General features: G+C 37.2%; 1 protein-coding gene across 5 annotated transcripts in view; it reads left to right on the forward strand.

The window, feature by feature from the left end:
• Nucleotides 1–27282, forward strand: part of LOC309653607 (glucocorticoid-induced transcript 1 protein-like) — a 42293-nt gene that overhangs the window by 10211 nt on the left and 4800 nt on the right. For 2 of the 5 annotated variants that reach the window (XR_014259272.1, XM_082478494.1), the window contains one exon: nt 5344–12468. The exons of the other annotated variants lie outside the window; for them this stretch is intronic. The gene's annotated coding sequence lies outside the window, so the exon portion shown is untranslated. Of the gene's footprint in view, nt 1–5343; nt 12469–27282 lie in introns of those variants that run through there. 5 annotated transcript variants of the gene reach the window in all.

The raw sequence follows: 27282 nt of genomic DNA on the forward strand, positions 1-27282 counted from the left end.
AACTCTAGGGTCCATAGTACTTAAAATAGCTGCAAGTATTCCCAGTGATTCAGGCCTCAGATATGTATATAAATATGTCCTAGCACTTCAAAACCTTATTATGTCATTAGTAAGCCTTCCCCTTGGTCCTGAAAGTACTTACCACTTTGTTAAGACAGAATTTAGATTTAATTTTTAAAGTTGCCTTTCACGTGAAATCTTAAAATCTGGGTAGAATGAGTCTTTTGCATTTTCCTATTTGATAAGGTAAGCTTTACATTTACAATAAAGCATCATAAGGCTCCATTCAACCATAACATTGTGATTCATAACTTTTACCATTCTTTGATAATTTAGCAGCATTCAAAATAGTATCTTTTTATATTTCACTCTCATGGCAAAGCAGCAAGGTGCGGTATCTTCTCAATTTATGCCTCCTTGGGCTCTTTTCCATTTTCTAGGTTTGCTGATGTGATGTATAATAGAAAAGATATTTCAATCTCCATTTTAACAATTCTTTCAGGTTGTTGTGGCATTTTTCAGTGTCACTTGTGCTTACCCTAAGCCCTCTTTGATAGTCAGTGTGGAACATGAATCCTTTCATAAGTAACATTAGAAATTGTATTTTCATTGTTATTGTTATGATAGTGAAAGTGTTATATAGAGTCTATGTGATGAAGTTTCTCATGACTTTTCTTGTGTAATTACTTTGCTAGTTAAATACATCAGTTTATAAGTTGGATTAATGAAGTAATATTTGTATCTTAGAAGATAACAAAAACTAATAGAGCTCAGTTGCTCAGTTACCTTAAAGAACTTTGCTATACTTATGTAAACCTGTGAAATGATCTTCTCACGAATGTGGAAAAGGATCATAGTAAAATACAGATTTGTTTATATATTAGCTGGTAGTCTATCAACAAATTATGATATTTTTGAGTGTTCTGTGACAGTGTCATTTTCTTTCTTCCAAAGTGTTTTGGAGGTACTCTGGTGCATCTCCCTGAAAAGAATCAACTGTCCTTTTCCTGCTTAAAGTCAGGTTATTTCATTTAAGTGTCTACTACTTACTAAACAGGGATTAGCAAACATTGCTAAATGCAGTTTCATTAGCATTGTAAATTAGGGAGTTAGACTGTGCTCAGAAATCAGGTTTTGGAAAAAAGCTACAATATTCTGCAATATTTTGATCAGATAGCTTTAAAAAACTTATTTTAAAATTCTGTTCTTTCTTTGCATATTGAAGTGACCTGTTATTGAAAAATACCTGGTCAGTTGATTGCATTTGCCCACTCTTTGTCTTTTTGGTTAACACATGGCCAAAGATGAGTGTAGCTTTAATGTAATTTCAGTGATAACTGTTCGTTCAAGAAATTTTTGTTTTCAGGTATTGTAGTTGTTGGCAGTATGTTGATGAGTAAAACGAATGCATTTTCTCCCTGTTTTACACAATAAATATTTATTGAGTCCCCGCTATGTCTGAGGAGCTCCGTTTAACCCTCCCAGAATACGCATTCTAGGTGCAATTGGGGTGCTCACGTTCATTTTTCTCAACAAGGTCAAGTCATTTAAAATCTGCCAAGAATTTGACCCACTATTTTCTCTGAGGTTTGGACTTCATATGGGAATTATTATGTTCTATGCTTATCTTTCAAGATTAGGTTGCACTTCTTCGTATTCTTTTTTGAATACCAAATACTTGTTTATATGTGTTTTCCCCTTATTAGAGGAAGCTTAGGAGAGCATTACCTTGTGGCTTCTATATTACATCTAGGTCTAAGCTATATTGCTGCCTGGACATAGTATAATATTCTGCTAAAGTTTGGCCTAGCATGGTGGGATTAACATGGAATCAGCTTCTGAAGCTGTTATATTTGGAGAAATTCAAAAAACCATCATGCCAAAAATTTGGTGGGCATTTTCAATTAAAAATCTCAATGTTTTTAGATCTGTCATAAAGATCATGATTATACTAAGCAAGCAATGAGAATATAAATTACATATTAATTTGTTCTTTATTGCAATGTAAAAATTTTAAAGTGTAGAACAGATTTTGGGGTGATTGTTTGCTTTAGAGAATATCTAATTTACGTGCAAGTAAAATTATTCAATTTAGCAAAGTGTTATTTACACAGACTTTTTAGGAAGTCAGTTACACAAGATTGAGGTTCATCTGAGGTTGTAAAAATATATTACAGAATAGTGTAATTTCTCATTGCTACATAAAATGTTCTACTGACATTTAGCAGGATTAACTAATATCCTAAGAAGTTGTTATAAATGAACATGGACAGATCTTTTCCATTTCCTTTCTAGTCTGTGTTTTAAAATTCTAAGAAATTTTGTATTCAGTGAACCCCTAAAAGGGAAAGAATTCATATGTACTAATGATTTTATTTCTCACATTTCTCTGTGGAAAGGTATGCTTTCAAATTAGATAAATATTCCAAGTTTTTTCTGGATTATTTTGTCCTTATAAAAAAAAAGTTATTACTTGAGTTATAATTTCCTACCACACTGTTCCTAACCAGCTTAATGGAGGAAATATTTCTTCCTTCATGAAAAACTTTCACCAAACCTTCTACTGTTATCAGTGTCAGGAGGACAAGGCAATAAGTAAGCATAATTAGACTAGAAATATGATTAGTACTGTGGATTATGATTTTATTTATAACTGTATAATCCTACAGTCTGATTTTCACTTAAAGTTTCTGTATATACTTAAGGACGAAGAAATTAACTGGTCACCCATATACACACTACTGTATATAAAATAGATGACTAATAAAGACCTACTGTATAGCACAGGGAACTCTACTCAATACTCTGTAATGGCCTATATGGGAAAAGAATCTAAAAAAGAGTAGATATATGTATATGCATAACAGGTTCACTTTGCTTTACACCTGAAACTAACACAACATTGTAAATAAACTCTACCCCAATAAAAATTTAAAAGTCAATAAATAAGTATACATTCACAGGAAGTTGCAAAGACAATACAGAGAGCTCCCACGTATCCTTCACCCACTTTTCCTTTAACGGTTATATTTTACAAAATTATAGTATGACATCAAACCAGGATTTTTATATTGGTGTGTGTGACTGTGTGTGTGTGTGTGTGTGTGTGTGTCATTTTATCACATGTGTAGATCTGTGTAGCCACCAGTATAATCAAGATACAGACCTGTTCTATCACAGATGTCAGATGCCACTCAGATCTCCCTCGTGCTGCCCCTTGCAGTCACACCACTCCCTCCCCCTACCACCCTGACCCCTGGCAATCACTGATCTGTTCTCCATCTCTATAATTTTGTCATTTTGAGAATGTTAGATAAAAGGAATCATACACTATTTGACCTTTTGAGCTTGGCTCTTTTTCACTCAACATAATGCCCTTGAGATCTATCACAGTTGTTCAGAGTATCAATAGTCTGTTACCCTTTATTGCTGAGCAAAATTCCACAGTATGGATGTACCACAGTTTCCTTACCCATCACTTATTGGAGGACATTTTGGTTAAGGTTGGGTCTGTTACAAACAAAAATGTTAAAAAAATTTGTGTACAGATTCAAAAAATTAATTGGTCACCTAATTTGATTATACCTAAGGCCTACACAATATCTGTGTGTGTGTGTGTGTGTGTGTGTGTGTGTGTGTGTGTGGTGTGTATGTATGTGTATAAAAGAGAGAATGCTGTAAAGTTTGCATTCCTTTCTCAGCAATCACTGGATAATCACTGGCTCCTGATACTTTTTCCGTATAGAGTAGAAATTCATGGTCATCTTTTCATAATGCTATAAGTAATTTTAATATACTAAGTGGTAGTGACTTAGGGACTTTACTTATCTCATGTAAGATAAAACCAATGGACAACTAACTAGATGAGAATTCTGAACATCTTCCTTGTGGTTATGGGGAAATTTGCTATTTATAATACAATTATATTTCCTTCGGGAGGCATGTCTTAAATGCTGAACTCTTTGACGTATTTACTTAAGGATTATTTGGTAAAAAGTTGTTGGATGGGTTTGGAGAAAGAAATTAATCAGTTTACATATAAATTCCCTTTTCTGAATCATCTAACATAATTTAGAATGACAGTCCAGTTATCTACAGTTTAATTTTCTTAGTAAGTGTATGATCATTTTCTCTGTTGGAGTTGGCTTTGTGATTTTTGAGCAGAATATTATGTTGGTATTTAGATTCAAAGTTGAAAGAAGTGTTGAAAGCTGTCGTTATTGCATTTCTACTGACTGGAGTGGGTATTCTTCTAGGTGGTAAGTGTATATAGCAAATTAAAACAGACATGATGCTTACATCCTGCAAGTCTACATATCCAAATATTTTAAAATGTCATTATAATTGTCTTTGGATGTTTTGTTCATGCTCTTTACCTTCTTGCTGATCTTGTTACTATTTGTATAAAAAGTTTTAATTTAAAGTATATTCCACCGATGTTTCACGTAGAATATATCATACTCCCTTAGGTAACATGCTTTGAAAAAGTGGCCTAGTGTATTTTTTCTGTGCTACTAACAGAAAATCAATAATTTATTAATAAGACTTTCAGACCCAGAGCATCATTGGGTTGGGTTCTTAACTTCCTTGCAGCATAATTATTAACTTTTCCTCCTCCCTCATTTCTCTCATCCTACTGATCACCATATCTTATCCCATCTCCTTAGAATTATGTCGTGAATCTGGTGGCTTCTTTCCATCCCCTCACGGCTCCGTTATTACTTATTGCTTGATTTGTTAGAACTGCTGCCTCTTAAGTGGTTCCCCTGCCATTAGTCTCCCCTCTCTAATTGACCCATTGCACAGTCTTTCTTTATAAACATAGTCTTTCTTTAAAAAAAAAAAAAATTCTGAAGTTCACAATCCTTTGCTTGACATAAAAGACTCACCTCAGCATCCTCAATGGTGTACCTCAAGTTCTTTGTAAACTGAACTCACTTTGTATTGAAAATGCTATTATCTTTCAATAGCTCCATACTTGTTCCTTGTCAGGCAAGGATTCCGTGTCAGTGGAAGGTAATCTACTGATTACTGTAAATTAGATTAAGTTAGATCATTCTATTTATGGTGACAATTGTAATAATTTAGCAAGACTTACTCTAAAATTTGGCTCAAACCATCTCCAAGGTAATTCAGACAAAGGGAGTTAAGCCCTTCTATAGTAGAGACTTCTAAGGATTCACCAAACCCTGTTTTGTCTCCCTGTTGGCCCACATCAAGACTCTTTTTCCTACCCCTCCTTACAATTAGATAAGGCTTTGTGATATATAACATTTTCATCTGTGTTCAATAAAAAAGCACTAGTTTGATCCTCGTCATTCATTCTCTTCCCTCATGTGCCAGCTGGAAGCAGAGAATCTAGCAGAGGACTCCAACCAAGGCCCTGGAGGAATGGTGGAGCTATAAGATGAAGGAAGTCTGAATCCCGGAGTGATCATATAGAAGGCCATCTGTCAGCCAGGAAGATACACATTGGGTTTTTATTGTGATAAGCCACGAATTTTAAAAACTTGAAGCTGTTAGCATTAGCAACTTTACTGCACCTCACAGTTTAAAGAAAGGTGGTCTACCAGCTGCTACTACTGGAGCCACTTTGAAAATGCACCTTGGGAGTCTCACTCTTACCTCATGTGATCCATCACATAGGCAAGTGTGGTTCATTGTTATCAGTGCTTCTGTCAGTATGCAAGAACTACTTCATCAAGTTCGATTGTGTGGTCTTGGTGGAATGTATTTAGCTTTATACAATTTGCTATTTCATTAACTGAAGATGCTATAACTACTCTTTGATTAATAATTTAAGAAACTATTTTCAAAAAAATTTGGAGACGTTATAAGAATTGATAGCCATGTGGAAATAAATCCATTGTCTCCCAGAGTGCCTGGCAGGACATGAGGTTTAGTGGTCTCATTAAGTGGTCTTGTTATTTTATATAAATATGTTATTTTTCTTGGATGTGCACTATATGAAGAGTTATTTATTATATGAACCTGTTTAATGAGCTGTTTGTGAAATACCTAAGCATGGAAATCATAGCCTTTTATGTAAATGTGGAAAATGGGATGATAGAGATCTGAATTCAAGTTATTTTTGTCACTGTCTTGCACTTTATTCACAATGATTTTAGATGAGCCTCACATACAGAATATTAAAAAGAAACGTGGAGCCATTCTATTTGAGGCTCTTCCAGAAAGCCTCCTTTGCTAATGAGTTCCATAATATATGACAGGTGATTTCTAGTTTTTGAGTATTAATTTATTTAAAAGTAAGGAAAGGATGGATAACTGATATCCACAGGTTCAACAAAACTTGAGTAGTTGTGCTAGGTGTTAGAGAAACAAACAGAAAAAGACAAGAGCTTTACTTTTAGGAAGGAGCCTACCCTCTGGTAGATAAGTTTTACATTTATCATTTAAATATAAACCAAATAGTGAATCATATTAGGTTTCGCTTTCTTATTTCATTCTTAAATGAAAGTAAAATAGCTAAAATATGGGGCAGGGGAAGAGACAGATAAATGAGTGATTTGACATATCCATGAAAAAGAAGTTAACTGTATTATTCATAATGTTTGAATATATATTGTTCGTACTTGTCCTGTCTCAAACACTACATAGAAAGGATTTTAAAAATTATGGTCAGAGGTAAAGAAGGAAAGAATGGAGAAAAAAAGGCAGACAAAAATCCAGTTGACCCATCTCTTTTCTATAGTGTGGTTTTGTTTTCTTCCCATGTTGAGATGAGTCTTTTTAGTACATCTGGAAGTGTTGTTCAGGTTTTTATTACAAATGCGCTAGCTATTGTAGGTATTGTTAATGATTCAAGCTATATCCAAAAGTGTAGTCTGATATTTGTTCGCTCATTTCTTGGGCTTTTGGATTGAACAATGTTCTTTCATCATTTAAGGGAAAAAGTTAACTTAGATGCTAATAACAAACTCTGGAACTTTGTGACTTCAGTCCATTTGTAGCTCCTGGGCAGTGCCATTTTGATTGAAGTACAGTTCAATCAGTAATATCAATAGACTGTTTTTGGCTAAGATTATAATGGCCAGTTCTATGCCTGTTCTGGAGGAATAAAATATGATGCTCTTCTAAAATATTTTATGACACTTTTCCCCTACACTTAGTCATGCCGCTAGTAGTTTTATTTCATTTTTTCTGAAGTTGATCCCAGTCCTTGGCAGTGTTTCCTGGCAACCTTTTATGCACAATATTTGTAGAATTGTTGAGGTGGAAGGTGTCCTGTGTATGCAAACACGGAACTGGTTTTTACCATGTTCTGTTTTACTCCATGGCCTCTACAAAGGTATCATTTGTATAAGACGTTTTCCTTCAGGATGTTTTCCTCCAGCTTTGGGCCATATCCAGCTTTAATGAAGCATCTAATTTTGGATACATTACTGCTTCACAGCTACATATTTGATTCTTTGATGTCAGTATTTATGAAAGTAAATGCTAGAATAAACATCTGTGTTTCATTATTTCTGAAGCCTTCATTCTGTTGAGCCTATTGATTTTGGGTTTATTCTACAGAAGCGTAGTTATATATTTCCCAGTCAACAGCATATTCACCATTGCTGGATTTGGAGACACAATGTGGGGGAAAATACAGCTGGTCGGCTAGATTTAATTAACTAGATTCTTTTGCATGAAGCAAATCCGTGGTATCCAGATGTATTTTCAGTTCAGAGTTCTGTTTATCATTTGCCTACCATGAGTAAATTAGCTTGACTAGCAGTCATATCTTATTGAGGTTAAGCAGTTACTCTTTTCCTAAGCCTTTCTCCTTAATCTTTTCTACTTAACCATGGAGTTAACTGTTTACCCTATTATTATGCTATTATGAGCTAATCTGTAGGTTTTATTACCTAAACAAAATGTTTATAACTTAGACTTAAATGCTTGAATCTTATTTTCATTATAAATTGTATGTTGTTAAAATGTATTTGGATTTAGAATTCTACAAATTTTCAGTATAGATTTAAGAAGAGATATTTACTTGTCTAGGAGACTGTTGTGCTTTCTCTGCCATATTAAGTCATTATTCTTTATTCAAATAAGAGATGAGAAAGCTGATAATTTTCAGACTCTTTTTCAGGATCAGAGGAACTATAGTCATCATACAGATTTCATCATAAAGATCTTGTATTACATGGTAAAATTTGGTTGTCCTTTTGTAATAGTGGTAAGACCCTGATTCCATAATGTTAATAGTCAATCAGTTCTTTCTTGGTCTTGACAATTATTTTAGGACTTTTTGTTCTTTATTGACCTGTCCCATAGATACTGGGATGATGTGGACAGAGGCTGCTTACTTTTGTTCCTTCAAAAAGCAGATCCTTATTGATTTAGCTCCTTGCAAGGTGAAGGTGCTCTTCAAGGCTTCTTTCCATCTTGTTTTTTTCCAAATGACTCTCTCTTCAAGCCCCTCAGCCCATTGTTCTACCTTTTCCCGTGGTAAACTCCACCTTTCCCCGTAAGAGGAATTCCCGTTCCTCGATCCATTCCTGGTTCTTGCTGCAGGCTTCTGAAGGATTGACTTTCAAACTTTACTCTGTAATTGCCAGCTCTAGAGGAAGGGGATGGGCAAAAATTCTATTAATGGAGTGACTATGGATGCCCCATTTCAATTAGTTTCTTCACGAGGTTGGGCAGGAGCTAATTTCTCTACTAGGTTACCTAGGAAGAAAGTATACCTCTCTAAGACTAACATTAATTTTTCTCAGAGTCAACACAATAAAATATTGGAAGAATATTAAAATGTTTAAAAATATATGTATATATATATATATATATATCTGGTTCTATAAGAAATTTAATAACTGCATTTGGTTATCAGATATTCTGGAAATTCTTAGTCTTACAGATGTGCTGAGAGAATAACTATATGAATTTCCAATCCTTCTCTGGTCATTTCTTTCATGGAATGATGGAGGACTTACCTTAGAGATATTGAGCATTCTGCTACTCTCTTCCCCTTTGAAAGTTACTACCTGAATGGCTCACACATTCCAGGAGCCCTTATGTTAATTCCTTTCCAAGCTGTTGGTTGTTTGAAGCTTATTCTCTGGTAGATTCTTCAGGACAGACTTATGGGAACAATATTCCTTGAGTTCTCATGTATTATGTAGCAAGAATATACAAGACTATAAGAAGTTTTCATCTATGGGTTTTTATACTTGAAGGTCACTCTAGCTTCATTAAAATGTGTTCGATTTGGGCTGTATCATTTTCTCAGATACACGTATAGTCTTTCAATATGTAGTTTGAAGTTATCTTTTATTCCAGGAGAGTTTTATTATAGTTTTTAGTATTTTTTGCTTTGTTGCTTTGGTCTTCTTCAGGGACTCCTACTAAACATATATTGGACAGTCTTGCTTATGTTACATATTAATTATTGTCTCTTAACATCTTTTTACCTCTTCTTTTTTTTTTAATTCTAAAATTTGTCTTATGTTCCATTTTCTACTTTTGGTAAGGCATTAACCCACTGCGCTTCTTCTTAACTTAGTCTTCATTCCTGAAATAAGTTTTTCTTTTATTTCTAAATCTTTCCTGAGTTTGATCACCTCTCTTTTCATATCTTCCTTGTTCTCAAACACAACATTTTTCAGTTTTTCTAATTCTGAGGTTTTTCGTTGCTTCTGTCATTTAAAGAATATTTTTAGCTTGTTTTGAACTATTAGATCACAGTTTTCCCTACTTTAAAAATCAAGGAGTTTGATCAGTAATATTGCTTGTCATACTGTGGTAAAGATATAGCCCATTCTGTAGCCTTTATTATAGTCTTTTTTGTTAGTTTTTTTTGTTTTTAATTGGGATATAATAGTGGATCTGTCTCATTTGGTTAAAAATTTTCTAAGCTCTACCGCTGCTTTAACTGGAAGTTAAGTGCTTTGAAACAAAATTTTGTTAAACATTTTGCCTTCTGGTTAAGGAATATTTGCTTTCCTTTCACTTACTGTATTAATATCCATTTTTGGTCATCTTATTTTGGTTGTTTTATAGTTGCTAATATTTTGTGGTTATTTCTTTAACATTTGAGACCATTAGTTATGGAAGATTTCAGATGTTTGGAAGCTCTATTAATCGAATTCATTGGAAGTTCATAAAGTTTATAGAATGTTCTTCTACTAATTATGACTTTGCCAGGGTTCCTTAAAGAAATACCATTTTCCACCAGAAAAAAAATGAACTTAAAAATCTTTAGCATCTCAGCTGCCATATATGTAATTTCTTTATAGATATATTCCAGATGTCAGAACTCCATCTTAATTTGTTGTGTATTCCTCCAGTGCTTGTCAGCAGCCTTCATGGCCATCTTGGTGAAGTTTTCTTTTACAACGTTGATACAAGAAGATACTCTCTTGGGTTTTCTTTGAAAACAGGCTGAAGGCCTTCCTCAAATGTCGCATCTCAATTTATGTGTCATTTGACACAAATTTGAGGGAGCTATAACCTAGAGAAGAATCATTCCTAAATGGCTGCTTGACTACATTTTTTTGTTTGTTTTTCTTGACAGACCTCAGGTTCCAGGCTGTGTCAGGCCTCATTTGGTGAGAAGCATGTTTGTTTCTTTTGTCAGCTTCTTGACTGGTTCCTTTCCAGATTTCTGCAGGGCAGCCATATGGTCATTTCGGCATGTTTTCTAGATTGCTTCTATGGCAGGATTCCAGGTCTTGATTAGTGTTTCAGAATCTACTCACACTGAGAGGGCTTTAGTTTTTGCTCTTCAGTTTTATTTCAGATGCATATTCAGATCTGGTGTCCTTCCTGTCTCATCTGAAGTTCATTTGATTTTGATGATTTTATTTTATGTGGCCCATGTATTTGGCTAACTTTTTATCTTCCTATATTTTAAGCAAGAAAGGCCCATAAAGGCCGTTGGTGAGGTGCCTAGACTGTGCTGATTTTGGAAAACTGAATGTAACAATAATGCTATTAGATGATCAGTATTAATGTGCATTAGATTGGCTAGAGATGTATACCAGTCTCCTCCTTTCTACTTTTTTAATTCTTAGTTACATAGTTCTTTAAATTTGTTTTTTTCCTGGTGGTGGGGGAGGGATTTACTTTGAAAATTTCTCTCTGTAACCGAGAGGCAAGGAGAAAATTACTCATAATGTTGGTAGTGATGTTTAAGAAAAAATTATTCATGACACTTGTAAAGATTCGTAAAGCAGACTTTATTCAGGGAGACTATCACGATAGTTGTAGGGACCACTGCAATGTGGTTTTGCAGTGGGGGAGAGAGATTGGGCTCAAACTTGGAATACAACTAGGAGAACTGGGGCTGTATAGCCAAGTAGAAGGGTGGGGTAAAAATTACTAAGAGGAAAGAAACATCAAAATAAGGGGGATTCTGGCTACACAGACCTAAACAGGATTGTTGATGAAGGCAGGCCAGGTGGTCAGATATTACATGGGGGATGGTAGAGATGAGGAACCTAATCAGATATCCAGCGTGATCAATATTGAGGGTGGGGGATTCTGGTTAAACTGACATAGTAGGTTTCTCGCTAAAATTGGACAATGCAGAGATGAACACAGAAGCCCAAAAGTTAGGGCCTAATTGGAGAGAGTTCAGAGGAGCCTGACTAAAGCTTGGTCAAGGAGAGACTCTTCAACAGTGATAATAAATGTAAAACTATAACTTTCAAGGAAGTAACTCTCAATACAGAAATACTGAAGCAAATCTCTATGAACAAAACAGACCTTTAGGAGCTTCCCTGGTGGCACAGTGGTTAAGAATCCGCCTGCCAATGCAGGGTACACGGGTTCGAGCCCTGGCCCGGGAAGATCCCACATGCTGCGGAGCAACTAAGCCCGTGCACCACAACTACTGAGCCTGCGCTCTAGAGCCCGCGAGCCACAACTACTGAGCCCGCGTGCCACAACTACTGAAGCCCGCGCGCCTTTAGCCCGTGCTCCTCAACAAGAGAAGACACTGCAGTGAGAAGCCCGTGCACTGCAATGAAGAGTAGCCGCCGCTCACCGCAACCAGAGAAAGCCCGCACACAGCAACAAAGACCCAACGCAGCCAAAATAAAAATAAAAAATAAATAGATTTATAAAAATACAAAACAAAACAGACCTTTAGTTAAGTTCATGCTTAACCTCAGTGAACCAATAGCAAGATATTCTCTACCCGTATTTACTTTTGGTTATTTTTGATCACTAAATTAGGAACTATATCATTTCAGGTTTTTTTGAAGTTGAAGAAAAGCAACTTAATGCCTTATATTCAGTCTCTGCTCCATGAATTTGTTACTTTGATTTCAGTGATAAGGATTGAAATTATAATATGAAGGAGCAAATTCAGACACCATGAAACACTTATTTTCTCTTAAAAGATAAAGGTTTTAAATAAACAGGCTATAAAATACTGTAATATTTGGAGACTCAGGCTTAAATTCTTTAATCAAATTAATTATTAAAATCTAAATTTTACTCTGCTTATATATTTAATTTTTCATTGACACTTTGATTTTATAAAAAGGAACGTACTTAATGTATTTTTTCAGAATTTCTTGTATTTTTTAGGAAGCAAATTTTATTGTAGTTAACTTTTGTGTGCAAAATGCCCTGTTTGGGTGGGAGGGAATCTTTCCAAAGAAGCTGTATTGAACTTTTTGTCTGTTATCTCATCTTTCTAAGAAAGCATTCCTAAGCATTCTGTCTAGAGTGCTTTGTATTTAGGTTTGAAGGTTCTTATTGTCATGGCTGGCACTCAGTTTAGAAAGTGACCTTTTTGAAGGAGATGACTAGAAGTTTAAGTTTACTAGATTCTAGAAGGTTAGCTGCTAAGTGCAGATTTCGAAGAATTGTTTGACTTTTTTGCAGCAGGATATTTTCTTGGATTTATATTCAAACTTTCAGTGCCTCTAAATGGAGTAGATTATAATCAACAAAATGCTTTTATTTTTGAGCACCTGCAGCTTTAAAGGATCTAGTCCCAGTCCTGGAGACATAGGTTCTGAAGCTTTTAGTACCAGTAGATTCACTTGAGATATCTGTTTAAAATTCACATTGTTTGGTCCCACTAGCAGAGAGTCTCACATTGTTGATGAGAAATTGGGCCCGGTATTGAGCATATTTAACAAATGTCTAACACTTTGAGAAACATTGCTTTAGGACCTCAGTGGTTCCCAAGGCTGATGATGCATCTGAATCAATTTGGTCTCGTTTAAGAAATATGTTGAGGGCTTCCCTGGTGGCGCAGTGGTTGGGAATCCGCCTGCCAGTGCAGGGGACATGGGTTCGAGCCCTGATCCAGGAGGATCCCACATGACGTGGAGCAACTAGTCCCGCACGCCACAACTGCTGAGCCTGTGCTCTAGAGCCCGCGAGCCACAACTCCTGAAGCCCGTGCGCCTAGAGCCCCGTGCTCCCGAACAAGAGAAGCTACCGGAATGAGAAGCCGGCGCACTGCAACAAAGAGTATCCCCCGCTCTCTGCAGCTAGAGAAAGCCCGCGTGCAACGACGAAGACCCAACGCAGCCAAAAATAAATAAATTAATTTTTTGAAAAAAGAAAAGAAAAATTAAAAAAAAATATGTTGATACCTGGTTCCACCCTATAGCTACTAAATTAGAATCTCTGGGAGTGTGGCCCAGTAACGTGCATGTTTAACAAGCTGCCTGGTGATGCTTATACAGAGAGCCACATCTCAGGATCCCATCTTTGAGATCCATTACTTAGTTCTACCTATGCCTGAGGGCCTTGAGCCTTTTTGTTCTAGAACCTCCCAAGATCTAATTTCTGGGTGATACACTGTATTAGAAAGCTTTTGCTATTACTTCTCAGACATGCCCAGATGTTGACACTGTACTGACTAAAAAGTATTGCCTTTTTTTTTTTTTTTTAACCATTCTTTAACATTTTTCTAATCAATACTAGGTGATTTAAGGCATACACACACGTACACATTATGGGATTTAATGGCTGCTTCTTTTTGAACATAATTGTTAAAACATAAAAAGATTTTACACACTTTAGGAACTTAAATTCAAGACAAAATATTATATATGTGTGTTTTGATACTACTGACTAACATTGTTAATGTGATATTTTTATGTAAAACTAGTTATTTAATGTGAGTTCTATGTAGAAAGGTCTGGAAAAATTGGTATTCGTTACTTAGTTATCTTAAGCATTTTGCTGAATTGTATGGCTTGAGGATTCTTTAGAGTTGTAATAAATGTATGGCTTGAGGATTCTTCAGAGTGGTAATCAACTTTGAATAAAGTAAGAAGCAGTTTATTCTTGGTGGTGGTGTTACAATGGCTAAGTTTCATGCAGTTACAGTCTTTACACAGTAGTTGAAGGAATAATAGCTCTTTTTCAAAAGGTTTAAGTGCTTTCTTAAGTTTAGATGTGCTTTGCTTGTATAATCAGTGTTTAATGGAGAGCTTTGGCGAATAATCTTTCTTGAGAGCTAAACACAGAGAATCAACAATTTTTATTTTTTAGTTACTTATGCACACTGAACCTATGAAAAAGGTTGGAGTGTGTTAAAGTGCAAGAAAAGAATGTGACCACTTTTTATTACGTGTGTTAGTTTACATTCTGTATGGCTACATTATGTCACTCAAAAATATTGCATCCTCTTTACCACCTGTTAAGGTTGGTTTAGAAGGCGTAGTGGCTTGTTTCATATTTCTCTGTAGCTAAAGTTCTTAAAGTTTCTAATAATAACTTTTTTTTAATTTGCAGAAATTCCACTTAACTTTGTTAATTTTCTCCTTCAGGTGAGCTTCTTAATCCATCAGATTTCCAAACTCACTAACCAGTCAATCTTCAGTCACTGCTACTAAAGTAAAAATTGTTGGGAACAATTAGTTTAACATCATATTACAGTGCTCTGGCAGTTAGATATTAAGCAGTTTTGCCTATTTAGAGTAATGCCTTGTATGCTATTCAGATGCAGAGTTATCTAATACAGCTCCTTGTTTTTAAACCTATTATACTATTATCCCTTTAAAGTTAAATTTCCAATTGGCTGTTAGAAAGCAATAATTATTTTGTATAGTCCTCAGTAGGAACCCCAGAGGAACCCCAGGCCTACCACTGCTCCCTCATCAGGGAGGGGAATTGGAGGGGGAAAGTACAACCTGTAGATGGATATAATGAGCAAGTCTTTTTGCAGAATGCTACATGAGGAGTCATTTTCTGGTCCTAGCAATGATGCTAGTACTGGAAATAGATGTGATTTTTTTCTAACCATCATATTTTATTGCTGAATTTAGTTATTCTCTATTTTATCCTCAAATATTTAAGTAGGCGATGTTAGCAACAGGATTATAAGTGGCATGGTAAGAGTCTTACTACTTGAAAGTTTCCCTTGATGTAGTTGGAGTACATCATTGTAGCTATCTGCTGCCTCATTTATTTTTTGCATTGTTTGCTTCCTGTCCTTCATTGGTGTGCATGTGCCATAATATACCACTTTATATTATAGTTTAATTATACATATTGTATCTCCCTCAACCAGAATGTAAATTCCTTGAGGAGAGTCTGAAACTGATTTTGTAATTCTTCTTGGTACACGGAACAGTGCTTTTCATATATAGTAGTAGACATTCAGCAAGTTTTATTTAGTGGTAGTGGTTACCTGGTTTCACTATATATGAAATTACTATTTTCCTGATGCCTGTTTACCTTAAGTAATGATGATAAGTATTTATTTAATTGATTTTCTTTCATACTTTAGAATATTTATTTTAGCAATTTTATTGCTACTATTAATTTTTTATTCAATGTTTTATTGAATGTTATTATTTAAGCTCTTGTAAATTCAAAGATTGAGTATTTTAGGTATTTTATTCTTTTTGTTGCACTGGTCAGTGGGATTGTTTCCTTAATTTCTCTTTCTGATTTTTCGTTCTTAGTGTATAGGAATGCAAGAGATTTCTGTGCATTGATTTTGTATCCTGCAGCCTTACCAAGTTCATTGATTAGTTCTAGTAGTTTCCTGGTGGCATCTTTAGGGTTTTCTATGTATAGTATCATGTCATCTGCAAACAGTGACAGTTTTACTTCTTCTTTTCCCATTTGTATTCCTTTTATTTCTTTTTCTTCTCTGATTGCCGTGGCTAGGACTTCCAAAACTATGTTGAGTAAGAGTGGCGAGAGTGGACATCCTTGTCTTGTTCCTGATCTTAGAGGAAATGCTTTCAGTTTATCACCACTGAGAATGATGTTTGCTGTGGGTTTGTCATATATGGCCTTTATTATGTTGAGGTAGGTTCCCTTTATGCCCACTTTCTGGAGAGTTTTTATCATAAATGGGTGTTGAATTTTGTCAAAAGATTCTTCTGCATCTATTGAGACGATCATATGGTTTTTAATTCTTCAAATTGTTAATATGGTGTATCACATTGATTTGCGTTTATTGAAGAATCCTTGCATCCCTGGGATAAATCCCACTTGATCGTGGTGTATGATCCTTTTAATGTGTTGTTGGGTTCTGTTGGCTAGTATTTTGTTGAGGATTTTTGCGTCTATGTTCATCAGTGGTATTGGTCTATAATTTTCTTTTTTTGTGATATCTTTTTCTGGTTTTGGTATCAGGGTGATGGTGGCCTCGTAGAATGAGTTTTGGAGTGTTCCTCCCTCCACCGTTTTTTGGAAGAGTTTGAGGAGGAGAGGTGTTAACTCTTCTCTAAATGTTTGATAGAATTCACCTGTGAAGCCATCTGGTCCTCGATGTTTGTTTGTTGGAAGATTTTTAATTACAGTTTCAATTTCATTACCTGTGATTGGTCTGTTTATATTTTCTAATTCTTCCTGGTTCAATTTTGGAAGGTTGTACTTTTCCAAGAATTTGTCCATTTCTTTCAGGTTGCCCATTTTATTGGCATATAGTTGCTTGTAGTAGTCTCTTATGATCTTTTGTATTTCTGCAGTGTCAGTTGTAATCTCTCCTTTTTCAATTCTAATTTTATTGATTTGAGTACTCGCCCTCCTTTTCTTGATGAGACTGGCTAAAGGATTACCAATTTTGTTTATCTTCTTAAAGCAGCAACCTTTAGTTTTATTGATCTTTGCTATTGTTTGGTTTGTTTCCGTTTCACTTATTTCTGCTCGGATCTTTATGATTTCCTTCCTTCTACTAATTTTGGGTTTTCTTTGTTCTTCTTTTTCTAGTTGCTTTAGGTGTAAGGTTAGAATGTTTATTTGAGATTTTTCTTGCGGTGAGCTTGAATTGCTATGAACTTCCCTCTTAGAACGGCTTTTGCTGCATCCCATAGGTTTTGGATCGTCATGTTTTTGTTGTCATTTGTTTCTAGGTATTTTTTGATTCCCTCTTTGATTTCTTCAGTGATCTCTTGGTTATTCAGCAGCACACTGTTTAGCCTTCATGTATTTGTGTTTTCTTTGCTGTTTTTTTCCTGTAATAGATCTCTAATCTCACAGTGTTGTGGTCAGAAAAGATGCTTGATACAATTTCAATTTTCTTAAATTTTCCAAGGTTTGATTTGTGACCCCAAATGTGATCTATTCTGGAGAACGTTCCGTGTGCATTTGAGAAGAAAGTGTATTCTTCTGCTTTGGGGTGGAATGTCCCAACAATATCAATTAAGTCTGTCTGGTCTCTTGTGTCATTTAAAGCTTCTGTTTCCTTATTTATTTTCCGTCTGGATGATCTATTGGTGTCAGTGGGGTGTTAAAGTCCCCTATTAATGTGTTACTGTCGATTTTTCCTTTCAAAGCCATTTGCATTTGCCTTATATATTGAGGTGCTCCTATGTTGGGTGCATAAATATTTACAATTGTTTTGTTTTCTTCTTGGATTGATCCATTGATCATTATGTAGTGTCCTTTCTTGTCTCTTGTAACAGTCTTTATTTTAAAGTCTATTTTATCTGATATGAGTGTTGCTGCTCCAGCTTTCTTGTGATTTCCATTTGCATGGAATATCTTTTTCCATCCCCTCACTTTCAGTCTGTATGTGTCCCTAGGTGTGAAGTGGGTTTCTTGTAGACAGCATATAGACAGGCTTGTTTTTGTATCCATTCAGCCAGTCTGTGTCTTTTGGTTGGAGCATTTAATCCATTTACATTCAAGGTGATTATCGATATGTATGTTCCTATTACCATTTTCTTAATTGATTTGGGTTTGTCTTTGTGGGTCTTTTTCTTCTCTTGTGTTTCCCACTTAGAGAAGTTCCTTTAGCATTTGTTGTAGAGCTAGTTTGGTGGTGCTGAATTCTCTTAGCTTTTGCTTGTCTGTAAAGCTTTTGATTTCTCCATTGAATATGAATGAGATCCTTGCTGGGTAGAGTAATCTTGGTTGTAGGTTTTTTCCCCTTCATCACTTTAAATATGTCCTGCCACTCCCTTCTGGCTTGCAGAGTTTCTGCTGAAAGATCAGCTGTTAACCTTATGGGGAGTCCCTTTTATGTTATTTGTTGCCTTTCCCTTGATGCTTTTAATATTTTTTCTTTGTATTTAATTTTTGATAGTTTGATTAATATGTGTCTTGGCATGTTCCTCTTTGGGTTTATCCTGTATGGGACTCTGCGCTTCCTGGACTTGATTGACTATTTCCTTTCCCATGTTAGGGAAGTTTTCAACTATAATCTCTTCAAATATTTTCTCAAACCCTTTCATTTTCTCTTCTTCTCCTGGGACCCCTATAATTCGAATATTGGTGCGTTTACTATTGTCCCAGGAGTCTCTGAGACTGTCCTCAATTCTTTCATTCTTTTTTCTTTCTTCTACTCCCTGGCAGTTATTTCCACCATTTTATCTTCCAGCTCACTTATCCGTTCTTTTGCCTTAGTTATTCTGCTATTGATTTCTTCTAGAGTATTTTTAATTTCAGTTATTGTATTGTTCATCACTGTTTGTTTGCTCTTTAGTTCTTCTAGATCCTTGTTAAATGTTTCTTTTATTTTCTCCATTCTGTTTCCAAGATTTTGGATCGTCTTTACTATCATTACTCTGAATTCTTTTTCAGGTAGGTTGCCTATTTCACCTTCATTTATTTGGTCTTGTAGGTTTTTACCTTGCTTCTTCATTTGTAACATATTTTTTGTCATTTTTTTTTTTTTTTTCTGACGGTTGGGGCTGTATTCCTGTCTTACTGATTAGCTGGCCTGAGGCATCCAGCACTGGAGTTTGCAGGCAGTTAGATAAATCCGGGTCTTGGTGCTGAGATGAGGACCTCTGGGAGGCCTCACTCCTATTTATATTCCCTGGGGTCTGAGGTTCTCTGTTAGTCCAGCGGTTTGGACTCGGAGCTGCCACCACAGGAGCTCGGGCCCAACCTGTGGCCTGGGAACCAGATCCCGTAAGGCATGTGGCGTGGAAAAAAAAAAAAAAGAAGAAGAAGAAAAGGAGCAATACAATAACAAAGAATAAAAAACAAAATAAAATTAGAAAGATAAAAAATATATTAGGAAAAATAATAATATAATTGAAACACCTGCAACAAGGTAAAATAAAACTGTAACAGAAAAAAGAAAAAGAAAAAAGGGGGGTGGGGGAACAAGGCAAAAAGGAGCAGAACAATAACAAAGCATAAAGAATAAAATAAAATTAGAAAAATAAAAGATTTATTAGAAAAAATAAACATATAAATGAATGAAGAACAATTAATCAACAAGGTAAAACAGAACCCCAATCTAAAAGAGGAAAAAAGGAAAAAAAAAAAAGCCTTGGCTGTGGGGGGCGGAGTTTAGGCAGGGTTGGAACTTAGACATTGTTGGGGGTTATGGTGGGGCAGGGCCTAGGCTTAGGACCCATGCAGCCAGAAAAGGTCTTGGGGGCGGGGCCTGGGCGGGTGATGTTCAAGTGTCAGGCAGGGCCTCCACTTAGGACCTACAGAAGGGGAGAGGCAGCACGTCCAAAGGAGGGCCTTCAGAGTGTGGAGTTCTGGGGTTTGGAGGCAAAGCCGTGGGTGAGGGTGTGTGGGTGCGGTCTAGGCCCAGCTCATTGGAGGGGTTCTCTGAGTGTAGAGGTAGGGCCCTGGGTGGGGGTGTAAGGATGGGGCTTGGTCTCTGCACAGCAGGAGGGAGGCTCTGAGGGCAGAGAATTAGGCCCAGGAGCCCAACAGGCTCTCTGGTGCCTAAGTGGACAGGGAAAGCACTGGCCGCGTTCCCTTCCATTCCTCCACGCCCCCACTCCCCATCACTCCCGGGGTCTCCCCAGTCCCCGCTGGACCCCTAACCGTGGGTGTGTCCTGCTGGGTGTAGGAGCTCCTCCCCTCCCCCAGCCACCCCTCAGGGGTTTGAGTCCAGTAGGTCTGGCCTTTACTTTTGCTTTCCCTTCCCTCCCTCCCACTCCCTCAGGACCCATGCAGCTGGAGGGGACATTCATGGGCAGAGGATCAGGACCGGGATCTCAGCAGGCTCCCGGGGGCCCAAGTGGGCAGGGGAGACCTGGCCATGCTCCGTTTTGATCCTCTGCCCTCCCAGTGGTCCCCCAATTTCCCCCTTTGGGGGTGGGATCCCTTCCCCTCCCCCAGCCACCCCTCAGGGGCGCCAGTCCTATCCCACCTCCACTTCTCCCCCTCTCACTCCCCCCATGCCCCACATCCTACTTGGTCACTGGGTGTTTCTCCCCTCCCCTTAGGTGTCTGTGGTCCCTCACCGGTGCCTGGTAGGTGCCCTAGTTGTGTGGAGACGTGAATTCCATGTCCTCCTAGTCCGCCATCTTGACTCTGCCCCCCAATCTTAAACTTATGAATTATTTCTGGAATTTTCCATTTAATATTTTCAGACCATGGTTGACTGTGGAAAGTGAAACTGAGGATAAGAGGGGATTAGTATAATGCAAAACCAGTGTTGATTTTTATTGTTGCACTAAATTGTAAAACCTGAATTGGTAGGCAATAATACCGCAAATTAAATAAATAAAAATTTGGGAGAATCAAGGCTTAGATGTTGAGGCAGTTAAAGTCTAACTCATTGCCATGATAGTTTGGATAATAGGAATAAGTCGTCTTATTTAATAACTTATTTAATAAGTTAAAGTAGAATCGCACTGCTTATGATGAATCTGTTGGTAAAAAAGGCCCTACTGATATTTGGTTAAGTGGGGTTATTATGGCTAATCATATCTTGGAAGAGTACTATCCTTGCCAATTTTTAAACTTATTTTGAATTTTAACCCTTCAAATAATTTACGTGGAAATTACTAACAACTACATATCTTTGAAATTTTCCTTATGTGAGCAATGGTGAGAGTCTTGTGTGTGTGTGTGTGTGTGTGTGTGTGTGTGTTGTTGTTTTTAAACATCTTTATTGAAAAACAATTGCTTTACAATGGTGTGCTAGCTTCTGCCCCATAACAAAGGGAATCAGTTATACATATACATATGTTCCCATATCTCTTCCCTCTTGCATCTCCTTCCCTCCCACCCTCCCCATCCCACCCCTCTAGGTGGTCACAAAGCACCGAGCTGATCTCCCTATGCCATGCGGCTGCTTCCCACTAGCTATCCATTTTACATTTGGTAGTGTATATATGTCCATGACACTCTCTCACCCTGTCACATCTCACCCCTCCCCCTTCCCATATCCTCAAGTCCATTCTCCAGTAGGTCTGTGTCTTTATTCCCGTCTCGCCACTAGGTTCTTCATGACCTTTTTTTTTTCCCTTAGATTCCATATATATGTGTTAGCATACTGTATTTGTTTTTCTCTTTCTGACTTACTTCACTCTGTATGACAGACTCTAACTCCATCCACCTCATTACAAGTACCTCCATTTCATTTCTTTTTATGGCTGAGTAATATTCCATTGTATATATGTGCCACATCTTCTTTATCCATTCATCCGATGATGGACACTTAGGTTGATTCCATGTCCTGGCTATTGTAAATAGAGCTGCAATGAACATTTTGGTACATGACTCTTTTTGAACTATGGTTTTCTCAGGGTATATGCCCAGTAGTGGGATTGCTGTGTCGTATGGTAGTTCTATTTTTAGTTTTTTAAGGAACCTCCATACTGTTCTCCATAGTGGCTGTATCAATTTACATTCCCACCAACAGTGCAAGAGGGTTCCCTTTCCTCCACACCCTCTCCAGCATTTATTGTTTGTAGATTTTTTGATGATGGCCATTCTGACCGGTGTGAGATGATATCTCATTGTAGTTTTGATTTGCATTTCTATAATGATTACTCATGTTGAGTATTCTTTCATGTGTCTGTTGACAATCTGTATATCTTTTTTGGAGAAATGTCTATTTAGGTCTTCTGCCCATTTTTGGATTGGGTTGTTTGTGTTTTTGTTATTGAGCTGCATGAGCTGCTTGTAAATCTTGGAGATTAATCCTTTGTCATTTGCTTCATTTGTAAATATTTTCTCCCATTCTTAGGGTTGTCTTTTGGTCTTGTTTATGGTTTCCTTTGCTGTGCAAAAGCTTTTAAGTTTCATTAGGTCTCATTTGTTTATTTGTGTTTTTATTTCCATTTCTCTAGGAGATGGGTCAAAAAGAATCTTGCTGTGATTTATGTCATAGAGTGTTCTGCCTATGTTTTCCTCTACGACTTTGATAGTGTCTGGCCTTACACTTAGGTCTTTAATCCATTTTGAATTTATTTTTGTGTATGGTGTCAGGGAGTGTTCTAATTTCATAATTTTACATATATCTGTCCAATTTTCCCAGCACCACTTTTTTTTTTTATAATTTTATTTATTTATTTATTTATTTATGGCTGTGTTGGGTCTTCGTTTCTGTGCGAGGGCTTTCTCCAGTTGCGGCAAGCGGGGGCCACTCTTCATTGCGGTGCGCGGGCCTCTCCCTATCGTGGCCTCTCTTGTTGAGGAGCACAGGCTCCAGACGCGCAGGCTCAGTAATTGTGGCTCACGGGCCTAGTTGCTCCGCGGCATGTTGGATCTTCCCAGACCAGGGCTCGAACCCGTGTGCCCTGCATTGGCAGGCAGATTCTCAACCACTGCGCCACCACGGAAGCCCCCCAGCACCACTTATTGAAGAGGCTGTCTTTTCTCCACTGTATATGCTTGCCTCCTCTATCAAAGATAAGGTGACCATATGTGCGTGGGTTTATCTCTGGGCTTTCTATCCTGTTCCATTGATCTATATTTCTATTTTTGTGCCAGTACCAAACTGTCTTGATTACTGTAGCTTTGTAATATAGTCTGAAGTCAGGGAGCCTGATTCCTCCAGCTCCATTTTTCGTTCTCAAGATTGCTTTGGCTATTCGGGGTCTTTTGTGTTTCCATACAAATTGTGAAATTTTTTGTTCTAGTTCTGTGAAAAATGCCAGTGGTAGTTTGATAGGGATTGCATTGAATCTGTAGATTGCTTTGGGTAGTAGAGTCATTTTCACAATGTTGATTCTTCCAATCCAGGAACATGGTATATCTCTCCATCTATTTGTATCATCTTTAATTTCTCTCATCAGTGTCTTATAATTTTCTGCATACAGGTCTTTTGTCTCCTTAGGTAGGTTTATTCCTAGATATTTTATTCTTTTTGTTGCAATGGTAAACGGGAGTGTTTTCTTAATTTCACTTTCAGATTTTTCGTCATTAGTGTATAGAAATGCAAGAGATTTCGGTGCATTAATTTTGTATCCTGCTACTTTACCAAATTCATTGATTAGCTCTAGTAGTTTTCTGGTAGCATCTTTAGGATTCTCTGTGTATAGTATCATGTCATCTGCAAACAGTGACAGCTTTACTTCTTCTTTTCCGATTTGGATTCCTTTTATTTCTTTTTCTTCTCTGATTGCTGTGGCTAACACTTCCAAAACTATGTTGAATAATAGTGGTGAGAGTGGGCAACCTTGTCTTGTTCCTGATCTTAGTGGAAATGGTTTCAGTTTTTCACCATTGAGGACAATGTTGGCTGTGGGTTTGTCATATATGGCCTTTATTATGTTGAGGAAAGTTCCCTCTATGCCTACTTTCTGCAGGGCTTTTATCATAAATGGGTGTTGAATTTTGTCGAAAGCTTTCTCTGCATCTATTGAGATGATCATATGGTTTTTCTCCTTCAATTTGTTGATATGGTGTATCACGTTGATTGATTTGCGTATATTGAAGAATCCTTGCATTCCTGGGATAAACCCCACTTGATCATGGTGTATGATCCTTTTAATGTGCTGTTGGGTTCTGTTGGCTAGTATTTTGTTGAGGATTTTTGCATCTATGTTCATCAGTGATATTGGCCTGTAGTTTTCTTTCTTTGTGACATCTTTGTCTGGTTTTGGTATCAGGGTGATGGTGGCCTCGTAGAATGAGTTTGGGAGTGTTCCTCCCTCTGCAATATTTTGGAAGAGTTTGCGAAGGATAGGTGTTAGCTCTTCTCTAAATGTTTGATAGAATTCTCCTGTGAAGCCGTCTGGTCCTGGGATTTTGTTTGTTGGAAGATTTTTAATCACAGTTTCAATTTCAGTGCTTATGATTGGTCTGTTCATATTTTCTATTTCTTCCTGGTTCAGTCTCGGCAGGTTGTGCATTTCTAAGAATCTGTCCATTTCTTCCAGGTTGTCCATTTTATTGGCATAGAGTTGCTTGTAGTAATCTCTCATGATCCTTTGTATTTCTGCAGTGTCAGTGGTTACTTCTCCTTTTTCATTTCTAATTCTATTGATTTGAGTCTTCTCCCTTTTTCTCTGGATGAGTCTGGCTAATGGTTTATCAATTTTGTTTATCTTCTCAAAGAACCAGCTTTTAGTTTCACTGATTTTTGCTATTGTTTCCTTCATTTCTTTTTCATTTATCTCTGATCTGATCTTTATGATTTCTTTCCTTCTGCTAGCTTTGGGGGTTTTTTGTTCTTCTTTCTCTAATTGCTTCAGGTGCAAGGTTAGGTTGTTTATTCGAGATGTTTCCTGTTTCTTGAGGTAGGCTTGTATTGCTATAAACTTCCCTCTTAGCACTGCTTTTGCTGCGTCCCATAGGTTTTGGGTCGTCGTGTCTCCATTGTCATTTGTTTCTAGGTATTTTTTGATTTCCCCTTTGATTTCTTCAGTGATCACTTCGTTATTAAGTAGTGTATTGTGTAGCCTCCATGTGTTTGTATTTTTTACAGATCTTTTCCTGTAATTGATATCTATTCTCATAGCGTTGTGGTCGGAAAAGATACTTGATACGATTTCAATTTTCTTAAATTTACCAAGGCTTGATTTGTGACCCAAGATATGATCTATCCTGGAGAATGTTCCATGAGCAGTTGAGAAAAATGTGTATTCTGTTGTTTTTGGGTGGACTGTCCTATAAATATCAATTAAGTCCATCTTGTTTAATGTATCATTTAAAGCTTGTGTTTCCTTATTTATTTTCATTTTGGATGATCTGTCCATTGGTGAAAGTGGGGTGTTAAAGTCCCCTACTATGATTGTATTGCTGTTGATTTCCCCTTTTATGGCTGTTAGTATTTGCCTTATGTATTGAGGTGCTCCTATGTTGGGTGCATAAATATTTACAATTGTTATACCTTCCTCTTGGATCGATCCCTTGATCATTATATAGTGTCCTTCTTTGTCTCTTGTAATAGTCTTTATTTTAAAGTCTATTTTGTCTGATATGAGAATTGCTACTCCAGCTTTCTTTTGATTTCCATTTGCATGGAATATCTTTTTCCATCCCCTCACTTTCAGTCTGTATGTGTCTCTAGGTCTGAAGTGGGTCTCTTGTAGACAGCATATATATGGGTCTTGTTTTTGTATCCATTCAGCCAGTCTGTGTCTTTTGGTGGAGCATTTAATCCATTTACATTTAAGGTAATTATCGATATGTATGTTCCTATTCCCATTTTCTTAAATGTTTTGGGTTTGTTATTGTAGGTGTTTTCCTTCTCTTGTGTTTCTTGCCTAGAGAAGTTCCTTTAGCATTTGTTGTAAAGCTGGTTTGGTGTTGCTGAACTCTCTCAGCTTTTGCTTGTCTGTAAAGGTTTTAATTTCTGCATCAAATCTGAATGAGATCCTTGCTGGGTAGATTAATCTTGGTTGTAGGTTTTTCTCCTTCATCACTTTAAGTATATCCTGCCACTCCCTTCTGGCTTGCAGAGTTTCTGCTGAAAGATCAGCTGTTAACATTATGGGGATTCCCTTGTGTGTTATTTGTTGTTTTTCCCTTGCTGCTTTTAATATGTTTTCTTTATATTTAATTTTTGACAGTTTGATTAATATGTGTCTTGGCGTGTTTCTCCTTGGATTTATCCTGTATGGGACTCTCTGTGCTTCCAGGACTTGATTAACTATTTCCTTTCCCATATTAGGGAAGTTTTCAACTATAATCTCTTCAAATATTTTCTCAGTCCCTTTCTTTTTCTCTTCTTCTTCTGGAACCCCTATAATTCGAATGTTGGTGCGTTTAATGTTGTCCCAGAGGTCTCTGAGACTGTCCTCAGTTCTTTTCATTCTTTTTTCTTTATCTTGCTCTGCAGTAGTTATTTCCACCATTTTATCTTCCAGGTCACTTATCCGTTCTTCTGCCTCAGTTATTCTGCTATTGATCCCATCTAGAGTATTTTTCATTTCATTCATTGTGTTTTTCATCGTTGCTTGGTTCCTCTTTAGTTCTTCTATGTCCTTGTTAAATGTTTCTTGCATTTTGTCTATTCTATTTCCAAGATTTTGGATCATCCTTACTATCATTATTCTGAATTCTTTTTCAGGTAGACTACCTATTTCCTCTTCATTTGTTAGGTCTGGTGTGTGTGTTTTGACTCTGCTCCTTCATCTGCTGTGTGTTTTTCTGTTGTCTCATTGTGCTTATCTTACTGTGTTTGGGGTCTCCTTTTCACAGGCTGCAGGTTCGTAGTTCCCGTTGTTTTTGGTATCTGTCCCCAGTGGCTAAGGTTGGTTCAGTGGGTCGTGTAGGCTTCCTGGTGGAGGGAACTAGTGCCTGTGTTCTGGGGGATGAGACTGGATCTTGTCTTTCTGGTGGGCACGTCCACGTCTGGTGGTGTATTTTGGGGTGTCTGTGGCCTTATTCTGATTTTAGGCAGCCTCTCTGCTAATGGATGGGGCTGTGTTCCTGTCTTGCTAGTTGTTTGGCATAGGGTGTCCAGCACTGTAGCTTGCTGGTCGTTGAGTGAAGCGGGGTCTTGATGTTGAGATGGAGATCTCTGAGAGATTTTTGCCATTTGGTATTACGTGGAGCTGGGAGGTCTCTTGTGGACCAGTGTCCTGAACTTGGCTCTCCCACCTCAGAGGCACAGCCCTGATGCCTGGCTGGAGCACCAAGAGCCTTTTGGGAGGTCTGACGTTTTCTGCCAGCGTTCAGTGGGTGTTCTGTAGGAGCAGTTCCACGTGTAGATGTATTTCTAATGTATCTGTGGGAAGGAAGGTG

Source organism: Balaenoptera physalus, assembly GCF_965194825.1.
Source record: "Balaenoptera physalus genome assembly, contig: HAP1_SCAFFOLD_670, whole genome shotgun sequence".
NCBI classification, from domain to species: domain Eukaryota; kingdom Metazoa; phylum Chordata; class Mammalia; order Artiodactyla; family Balaenopteridae; genus Balaenoptera; species Balaenoptera physalus.